The following is an 11176-nucleotide window of genomic DNA, read 5'->3' on the forward strand; positions in this document are numbered from 1 at the left end:
CCGCCCTTACTTTAAAGGGTCCGCATATTCCGAAAAATCCATCTCAGTTTCTTTTTCCGCTTACAATAGCAAGTCATCTCAATTACAACAGCAAGTCATCTCAGTTTCTAAAGTTTAGATATCACGTCTGAATTAACGTATGTGAAAAGACAATAGTCACAGATCGTTATAATCCGCTTAATTAACTTAAAATATAATTAGAATTGTGCCAATGCTACGCATCGGTCATTTTATTTCTTTTAATTTGGTATGGGTAGGGCTTTGCCCCGCCCAGCCTCGTGGGGATGCATTTTTTTATTTGGTGTGAGCAAGGCTTCGCCCTGCGCTGTGGAGATGCAATTTTGATTTGTTGTATGCGTGGCTTTGCCCCGTCCCGTGGGGATGCATTTTTGATTTGGTGTGCGCGGGGTTCCTCGTCTCGTGGGGATGCATTTTTGATTTGGTGTGCGCGGGTCGTAGACCCGTCCCGTGGCGATGTATTTTTGATTTGGTGTGGCGGACAAACACATAAAATAGGTGGAGAATATGTGTATATTTTATTTATTTTTTCATTTTATTTTCGCAGAAAATATGTGGATTTTTCCCCATTTGTATATTAATTAGGAAAAAAGAGTTCTTAGTAGATACTCGATTTCTGAATTTGGACTTCCATATAATTCAGAACACGGTAGGTTAGGTTTTCCATTTGAGTTTGTAATTTTTAAACCACTCATACGCTGCCAAGTGTCCTCACGAATTCCAAATTGAATTTGGTTTCCATTTTTTATCTTTTCTTATTCTTTTTAAAACCAATCATACGTTGCCAAGTGTCCTCGTGAATTCCAAATTGAATTTGGTTTTCTTTTTTTTTCTTTTCCTATTCTTTTTAAACCAATCAGATGTTGCCAAGTGTCCTCACTAAAACACTCGTTTCACAAAACTCAAAAAAGGCCTATTTCGACCAATAGAAAGCGAGGGTTTCCTCACCATTCAACGTGGGAGCTTTATTTGTTTACGCCTTTAAGTCTTTAGATATAGAAGGGCCGCTCCACTCATTCCCAATTGGTTTTGATTTGGATGCCCGTAGACTTTAACATGGTATCAGAGTTAAGCCCCAGACCTAAACCTGCGCACGCCGGATGTAGACCGAGTTACTGGCCGAAGTGTTTAACCTACTTTGTCACTTGTACACCCGGAATGTAGGCCATACTGGCCGAGATGTACCCCCGATTTAGTCACTCATCTGTGTACACTTATTACCGATTGACTGGTAACTCGTACATAGGTCCACGTGTGAGACCCAGTGACCTTACACGTGAAGGGACATGTGAAACGACAGTAATCACACATTGCTATAATCCTCTTAATTAACTTAAAATATAATATAGAAAGGCCGTTCCACTCATTGCCAATTGATTTTGAGTTGGATGCCCACGTACTTTAACAACTTCACATGTCTAAAGTTTGATCAGCTGATCTGTTTTGACTTTCAATACGTAATTCATGTTTTTTTCTTAATTACTGATTGTTCTTCCCAATAGTTTCTGTTTACCAAGATGTTATATAAATCTAAATAATTACTAAAGACACGATCCTACCATAAAGGGAAAGAGAACGTGCACACATGAAATACAATCCTGGCCATCTCTCAAATATTTTTAAAATTTGTCGCTGAATATGCTTATTTTCAAAATAGATAAAGCATGTTATCTTTTCAATGAGGTGCCAAAAATCTGATCAGAACGGCCAGAAGATTTATTAGCGTAGAAATAATTATCGTTTAATCCCATTTTTTCTGGACTTTAGACACTTTAATCCTCCCCTCCAAAGCCCGGTACTGTTTAGTCCAAATATCCTCCATGTTTACAGTTCGGTCCAAATTTTGAACGAGTTAGTCCAAAAACACACCGATTCATGATATTTCGGATTTACACAGTACCAAAATTACCCTTTCAGAGTTTCCATATATGAAAGACTTTTTGACAAATATAATTTGGATCTAAGATTTCAAATCAGAAGAAATTGAGAAAGATGGAGAGAAAATGAGAGATAAACAGAGATATAGTGAGATTTTGGAGGATTAACTTGTTTCTTCATCAGATTTTGATCTCAGGTTAGTTTTTCATCGTTAATCTTTCTTTTATTTCTTCGATTTTGTTATCGTGCTTCTTTTTTTAATGCATGATATGAAATCATTTGATTTGTTATCTTTTGTTAGATCTTTTTTATTTTTTTATTTTAGTTTTGATTTTTGTTATGCTTAAGTTTTGATTTTCATGCAATTCAGATTTCATTTTCGTTTCTTCTTCATAAATTTCTTGCTCCGTGTTAGTTGTTTCAGTTTTGAGATCTACATATATCGGATTAAGATGTTTTTGTTTTTTTTCATATGTGTGTTTTTATCACATGACCAAAGTTACAGATGGTGATTAATTGGAAGATAAGATGGAATTTAAAGTTACATGATTGTGCAATAAGATGGATTTTAGTGGTACTTTGTATTAAACGTAATATGGTGTAATTTTGCTTGCTGGTGTTCCCTGAGTATATGTAAAACCAAGAGAAATGGAGATACACCAATTTATTTGTTATCTTCATAGTGTTGTCATTACATGTGAAGTGTGTTAATATATGGTACTGGTTACCTTTGACATTAAGGTTAGCAACATCCAACAGTATTTGTCTATCCAGTAGATATGACAATTGGGTCTAGTACAGTCCTTCAGTGAGGACTTAGCCACTTCGTAAGAGGGCCGTGCATTCTGTACTGTTTGAAGGAAAGCAGAAAGCCCCTTGTCGGAATTTGAAGAAAATGGAGAACAATATCTAGAGATGTAGTTACATGCCTGAATAGGGAAACAGAAATACCCTTATCAGATTATAACGAAAATGGAAAGTAAAACAATAGGCGGAGCCGTACTTACATATCTGAATAGTATTGAGGCCAACTGACCAGTAATCCCATTGTGTAGAAACATGTACTTTCTGTTTGTAGCATTTCTGTGGGATCCCACTTTTTTTTTTTTGAATGATTTGATGTGCTGACTCATATGATAAGTAAAGATGAAATACCAATTTGACTTCACTCAGTAAATCAAGTTCAGATTTAGCCAAGGAAGAACTAACTTGTTACTTACTTCCATTGTTTTTCAGTAAACAGGTGCATATATTTGGCTTCACGTCTCTCTTCCTCTACCGCAACTGTAAGCCAATATGTTAGTTGTGTAGATGAATAAGGTGTTGTTTCCCCGTTTTGAAGCCTGGTGAAACCCATATGTTGCTGGTGATGGTAGATCTTTTTATTCATTGTAGAATAAAAAAGAGAGAAAAATTATGAAAGAAAATTATTTTTAACTTTTCATTTTGTTACCATTACGTTGCATACGATATCGACTTGACCGTTTCTTTCACTTGTCGGCATATTTTGGTGTCACATTTATATGAAGTTGACTGTCATTTTTCATGTGTATGTACTCCTGGTATCCGACCGTCTGGATTTGCGTTTTTTTTTTTGTTCCCGTTCTTGTTGTTCTGTGCTTATTGCTTCTACTTTTGATTTTTTTTCTTCTTTAGATTATGCTCTGGAAGGAAGTGAAGGCACACCATTTACAGGTATATTAAATGTTCATACTGTCTAATAAGAATATACATCAATTTTCAACTCTATTTAAGGATCCTTGTTGGTCACTAGCTCATCTGATATGGATGATTCTCGAGTTTTACCCACATCTATCATTCTTGAGTTTTCTTTTTTATTTATCGCATGTGGATTCCACCATAGGAAGATTGAGTTTCCTCCGGAGTACCCATTCAAACCACCAGGAATCAGGTATTATTTAAGAACAAGGAAAGTAGAGAAAAAAAAACATGCCAGAAGGGAGGAAAGGTAAGCTCAGGTAAGACGATGCATTTGGTTCAATTGAACTTCTTACATACCTAATAATAATTATCCTTATTTTTCTATTTTTATTTTCAATTGTTAATGTGCACTTAGTTGTACACATGTGGATTCTTAATGTGTAGATAATTATACACGTCTATTTCTTGATGTGTACTTAATTGTACACGTCATTTATTAATGTGTACATGTTGATTCGTAATGTGTACATAATTGTATACTTGTTGATTTTCATGATTATTGTTCATTTTTTCCCGTTAGTTTCGGTGATTATTCACTTTTTAATGCATCTATGTTCTTTAACCTTCTTGTGGATCCAAATTTAAGGACCTGGTTGAGTTTCTGTAAACACGAATGATCTAAATTTCCAGTATTATCTTTATAGCTAACTGTTCTCTGGCAATAGACGAATGTTTTTCAATTTTTTATGTTTTTGTTTTTAATCGTGTAAGCATGATGCTTGTGAATCACTAACTAAATCTTGTGGCTGCGATGGAAGCAGCATGGAGGGTAAGCTGTAGCGAAAACAGTGTGAGTCAACATGCACTTTTCCACCTTCTTCTTCTGCCATTGTTGTGATTTATGTCAAGAAGCGAGAGAGCTGCGACTTAGTCTCCACATCACGGGTTTAATGCTAGGCCCGTCTATGTTATGATGCCTCCATCAGAGCAGATGGTGATGCTTGAAATATGTGACCCCATGGTATGTTAAATGATATATGTCTATACCCTTTATATTCTTTATATATTGTATGCATGTTAAACCCAATAGTTAAGATCTGAACCTAAACACTCAATTTAATTGATATCTAGTTTAATGAATTTTATCTTAGGGTCAATTTAGTCGGACTCGGATTGTCTCTAATATCAACTGTAATACCTAAAGTGTTCTTTCACTTAATGTAAGCATAGTTATACACATTTTGATTGTTTATGTGTACATAATTGTACACCTTTTGATCGACATTGTGTACAAAATTATACACCTATTGATTATGTTGGAAAGGCATCTGATTCCATTTTTTTGAATTTTGGTGAAGCGATGTGCTGGCAACCTCCTACCCAAGAATTGATTTGTTAAGAGTTTACGTGGAAATGAATGGATGCTTCACCTCATATTTATGAGGTAAACTATGTTTTACTTGTTTGTATTACTAAATTCAGCTGAATATGGATTCATTTCACATTGGGGGCATTTGATGATGTTTGTTCTAAGGTTTGTTGATTTCTTTCTATTCCGTTGAATCATTTAGGACTGAAACCATACGTTGTAGCAATAAATGTTCTTTTTACTTTTTTTTAAGAATTTGAATATTTCTTACATGATTTTGTTTCCAAGTGATGTTGATGATTTTAATCTGGGTGACAACTATTGCAGCTAGGGATTGGTAAAGAGAAAGCTGCATGTATTACTCAAGATGTTCAACGAGCAACATGGAAAATCATTGATGTAGGTGAATTTATCTTTTTTTATTTTATGTGGTTGTGCACATGTGAGAAAATGACACATAGTTGTTTATGGAGATTCTTAATGTGTGCATAATTGTACTCTTGTTGATCGTTAATATGCACATAATCGTACACCTGTTGATCGTTAATGTGCACATAATTGTTAGTTCGATAACTAAAATTTGGTATAATCTGTTTTCTTGGGAGTTGTGCATTGAGGAAGATAATTTGAACTTTCTTTGAATGGTTATTTGTATTTCAGGTGTAGGTAAGTCGAATTTACTCTTTGGATTTGACTAGGAATAAGTTCAGTCTCGAAACCAAGTTGTTGTGTGGGCTACTAGGAGTTTGAAAGTTGAAATTGAAATAAGCAAACCTCAGATTTGGGACAATCTTGGTTAAGAAAGGTGAGTTTTTTTTATCTTTCGATGTATGCAAATATTTTATTTATCAAAAGAGTAATAAATAATTGTAATTGTGTAATCAAGTTAAGAATATCAGAAGTAGCAGCTTATTACGAAACTTATTAGTAGGAAAGAAATGTTGCAGCACTATGTGCACATTCTAATATACTCCCTAATTAGATTACACAGTATCACATTTGTCTTTGTTATCTAATATACTCCCTAATTAGATTACATCGTATCACATTTAAACCCATTTTAATTGGAAGAAGTCACACATGATGCTAGCATTTGAATGCCAGATGTTAATTTAGGAGGTATAAGAATGATAATTTGTTGGGACACAACAAGGTGTATTTCATTTTTTAGGTTTTTGTATGTGTACAAAGTTGTACACCATTACCATGTCTCATAGATGTACGACCTGTTTTATGGGTATTTCTTAGTTCGTTTTTGCAGATGTCTACATAGTTGTACACCATTGTCCTGTCTCATTGATATACAACCTGCTTTTATGGGTATGGATATTTTATTTTCTATGTTTTCGTAGATGTCTTAATAGTTGTACACTATTATCCTGTCTCATTGATATACTGCATGTTCTAATGTGTATGGATCTTGGATTTTCTATGTTTTTGTACATGTATACATAGTTGTACACCATTGTCCCATTTTTTGGATATGCGGCATGTTCTATGGGTATGGATGTTGGATTTTGTATTTTTTATAGATGTGTACATTGTTGTATACCATTGTCCCGTATCATTGATATATGGACTATTCTGTGGGTATTGTATGTTGGATTTTCTAAGTTTTTGTAGATGTGTACATAGTTGTACATCATTGTCAAGTTTCATGGATATATTTCATATTCTGTATAAGTATTAGAATTGCAATTGTTTAGTAAATCACTGTACTGGGATGTTTTGAAGCCATATTAAGTTTGTGCAGTTAGGCTCAAAGGAATTAAGTCAGTAACTGATTAACTTTTTACTTTATTTTCATTTTCTTGTTTTGTTTCTTATGTGGTTCTTGGTGCAAGGTTAATCACTTCTTTTTCAAGCTGCGAAGTCTTATGTTTTATTATTTTGTCCTTGATACAGGTTAACTGCTAAACCAACCTCTACAAATACGGCTATTAATCAACTAGAGCTTGGCGTGGTTGATAGTTTTGTTTATCTGTGTAGACTAGAGTGGTTGTTGGCTACCAAGCATGTTGGAATTTCTGGATTTTTGCAGATGTGTACATAGTTATACATTAGTGTAAATTAAAAATTTTAAAAAATGAAAATTATATAGTCATATGGGTACTCTTTCTGTAGCTCTCGGAAAGAGCTTTCCGCATATATAAAGTTTGCGAATTTTGGACAAACGGTTCAAAAGATAAATTTTTTTTTAATTATTTTTATGTTAATTAAAATTGTTGACATCATCATAAGTCACCGTGGACTAAACTGCAAATATTTGGACAAAATTTTAAATGATAAAGGTTATTAGTGTACTTTCCCATATTTTGGACTAATTTGTACCTAGTTGACTCGGGCTGGAGTAAGCCATACTTTTGGACCGACTTTTTGACTAAACTGTATTTTTCCCTTTATTAGCACTATTTTGTTTCCACGAGCTTTTTCTAAGTCATGATCATCATTTTCCTGCACAAATGCTTCAAAAGAAAAAAGAAAAAAAAAGAGTCTTTTTCCCCACCTGCAGCTCTCCGATTTTTTTCAATCAAGTGGGAATTATTATTTCGATTTTAACCTTCACTTCAGGTTTATTAATAGTATACCACATGAAAATTTAGCTATTGCTACACTATATATTGTCATACCTTCAATATAGGTGTTGCAAAAAAAAAAATATAATCACAATATTTTTTAGGTGGAGCTACAAGCTATGATTTACTGCTGCAAAATGAAAATTCTTGCTTCATAGGTTATCGCGACACTAATAGGGGCTTATGTCATAATCATTGGGTGATACAATAGATTTAATTTCTTGTAGTGCTATCTCCACCGATTTTTTCTTAGTCATGATCGTCAACTTCCTGCACACTGGTTGTATTTAATCAAGTGGGAATTATTATTTCTGTTTTATCCTTCATTTTTAAGTGCTTGTACTCAAATATGAAAAAAAAATGACAAAAATCTATAGAATAAGAAGGGATAGATCGACCGTCCAAAAGGGATGGGACAAATCTGAGCGTACATTCCTTATTCTCCTTATTTAACTGGATTTCCCTATGGAAAAAAGAAAAGCTATTCTTTATCCGATACCTGTTTTCTTATTCTTTCTTCTCAAAATTCGAATAAGAAAACGTTTCCTCTGTCTCGGGATAGATCGGCAGCCAAAAGGGTGGGACAAATCTGAGCGTTCATTCCTTACTCTCCTTATTTAACTGGGTTTCCCTATGGAAAAAGGAAAAGCTATTCTGTATCCGACACCTGTTTCCTTATTCTGAATTCTTTCTTCTCAAAATTCACCCAAAGTCAAGTACCCTCTTCGAACCCTAAACATTCCGGAAAAACACAGGTCTTAAATATGGCAAGTTATCCCATCCACATATATTTATGTGCTATGCGTTTTCATGGAACTCTAGATCTTTTCCTCTCCAACGCCTAAACCTAAAACCAGTTAAGAAGCTGATGCGCTGTTTGAGACCCCCTACACTTTTGGTCAGTAGGCTGTTACTATCGGTCGATGAAATACTAATTACAAATACGCTTAAGAGTGTTTCCCTTTCCTCTGGAAAATAGAATGTGCCACTCCATACGGTTTTACTGATAGTCTTTTCCTCATGAATTGTTCTTTTATATATCCTCATTCACTTGATGAAGTCGTGTTAAAGCTTCTTAGTTTTAAATCCATGCGTCAGAGGTCAAAGTTGTTTTGTGGAAAAAAAATATCTTAATAGAAGTGCGAGGCTAAATTCTAATCGTGGAAATAAAAACAATGAACTGCAATAATCTAATCGACTTAGTAATTCAAATTCTTAATTTTAATTACCTAATCCTGTTTACTGCCAAATTCTTAATTTTAACTCCTTCTATAAGCAAACGTCCGTACAAGTATTTGTATTATTACATTTTCGAGTACAAGGTTATCAACATACGAGTTTTACTCTTACTCCATATACTGTATATGGATTGAGCCATTGAGGTCTTATATCAAGATAAGAAGAAAGTGGTTGCAGAGTTTGAATTTAGCATCTGCGGTGATGGCTCAAATTGGGTCATTGCATTTGAGAACGAGTGAGAGAAATCGCAGAGTATCGCAGAGTATTGCCATTGCTTCCATCGCCGATTAGTTTATGATTACGGAGGAAACGGAGATTTAAGACGAACGCTATACGGAGATCTAAAACGAACACCAGAACCTATAATAACCCAGCGGAGAAGTGAGAAAATAAAACGGAATCAACACGAACTAGGTCCAAAAACGATTAACAAAAAAGCGAATAAATTAAGTTCATCTGATCGAGAATAAAATGAAGCAAACGGAGATTCTTTAACCCCAACCTCTAACAACAACACAAAGGCTTGCAGCCTCTTCAACCTACTCTAATGAAGTAGCTCCGGATCCGTTTGGTTAGGGAGACGCACAGAGGCGTGAGTTCAACATTTATGGCTTATGTTTTATGTCTTACACTATTGCTTGATTTTGATGTTTCAACTTACAGGTGTGTATTGTCTTGGAGAGTGTTGACAAGGTCACCTATCTAATTGATCCATGTCCTATCCTAAGGGTGTAAATACTCCCCTTTTACGATCAACGCAACTAAACAAAAGGAAAAAAAAAAAGACGACGAAAAAATTAGTAGTAGTTAACAGATGGTACTGTTCAAAACGATCCACATGGATTGCTTCAACATTTTGTAATTCACCTAGCTAGAGCAACTATATGTCTACGAATAACGAAAAATACCCGTGGAGATAAATGTTCACAACTTGAATCTCCTAATAATCTCTTTTTTTTAAAATTTGTAAAGAGAGCAGGTATCCCGTTGTTACCACCCAATCCCCTGAACGCATCTTAATTTAGTTATATTTACCCAATCATAGGCTCTACCAAATCCTAATAATTGGCTACACACGAAAGGTCGGATAAGAATTAAGAAACAAGTAACTTAAACAGTTTGCTAACGGTCGGAGCCGTAGGCCACGACTACCATGATACCACTAACTTTGGACCCGAGTAACTAAACAAGCTATTATGATCCGACTATTCAAGGAAGCTGTTTTTTCATTTGTGTGCGTTTGCAGGCAGAAACACTTGCCTAAAGCAGAACACAAAGTGGCCAATCAAAGGCAAACATTCATTAATGCAGCTAAGAAGAAAGCCGATGCGAAAAGAGCTCACAGTGGCTCATGAAGCATGGCAATACAGTCACGGGTCAAAATGAAAATCATCAACGAAGATGAGTAATCACAAAGAAAAGAAGATCAGGGACGAAGTTAGGATTTATTGTTTGGGGACAAATTTTTGTTTGCACCAAGAAATACTTTCAGGCACTAAACGCGATGATTTTGGTGATTGATAAGAAATTGGGTTAAGTTACTAATGAAGAAAAATAAAGAAGACAGATTTGGCGTGGTTCGGCGATTGATACCTACATCTACGGATGAAATCCCCTTGGGGAGAGATAATTTATTGATAAGAATTACAATTTTTTCCTCTCATTCTGAAAATCCCTGTTTTCCTTCTACCAGTGTGTCCCTATTTATACAGCTGAATAATTAATTTCAAGATAAACTTAAATGGCATTAATCTCCCCGCATGCCTCCTGGAATTAAATTTGCATGAAACTGCCTGCATGCCTCCTTGAGTTAACTCTGCATGAAACTTCCTACATGCCTATTGACTTGCCCTGCATGCCTCCTGGCATTAATCTGCCCTGCATGCCTCCTGTGTATTTTATACACGGTACAAATATCGCCCCCTCTTAACCTCCAACTTGTTCGGGGTTAAGAATTTTGTTTTTCCTTCGCGTCGATCATCGATGACGTAACTCACCAGTCCCCCCCAAGCGTGAGTAGAGTCATTACAAAGACGCCCCCAACTGTGATAACCTGCAATAAAATTTGCTCACGTGTTAGGCGAGACTTTTTGCCACGTGGCGGACTTGTGATGCTTGATAGATAGTCGAGTCTTGAGTAGAATGTAGTGTGTGCTTGCGACTGGGGAAAGGCTTTTTGCTCGCAACGTAACAAGGATAGCGCTTGCTGCTCGGGCAGGCTGGTTGTTGCTTGTGTTAAGTACGAGTCTTTGGACCAATATCGGGCATTGGGCTCGTGGTTCAAACTAGAATTTATGCTTGCCAAGCTGCAGGTCTTTCATACTCGCGTGCAAGACGAGATTTTATGCTTGTGATAAAAGCAAGACTTATGTGCTCACGTGCAAGGTGAGGTTCTAGGTGTTTGCGAAGTGATATAAGGCTAAATATTGAAGGG

At 35.6% G+C, this 11176-nt stretch overlaps 1 long non-coding RNA gene across 1 annotated transcript; it reads left to right on the plus strand.

Annotated features, from left to right (window-relative positions):
* The first annotated feature begins 2001 nt into the window (after positions 1–2001).
* On the plus strand, positions 2002–6952 carry LOC113327816. Its single transcript, XR_003349232.1, has 9 exons — positions 2002–2092; positions 3133–3182; positions 3553–3591; positions 3761–3875; positions 4380–4579; positions 4917–5002; positions 5255–5326; positions 5588–5732; positions 6833–6952. It is a non-coding gene; the product is annotated as an uncharacterized LOC113327816 (long non-coding RNA).
* Positions 6953–11176: the final 4224 nt, after the last annotated feature.

Source organism: Papaver somniferum, unplaced genomic scaffold (assembly GCF_003573695.1).
Source record: "Papaver somniferum cultivar HN1 unplaced genomic scaffold, ASM357369v1 unplaced-scaffold_107, whole genome shotgun sequence".
Taxonomy (NCBI): Eukaryota; Viridiplantae; Streptophyta; class Magnoliopsida; order Ranunculales; family Papaveraceae; genus Papaver; species Papaver somniferum.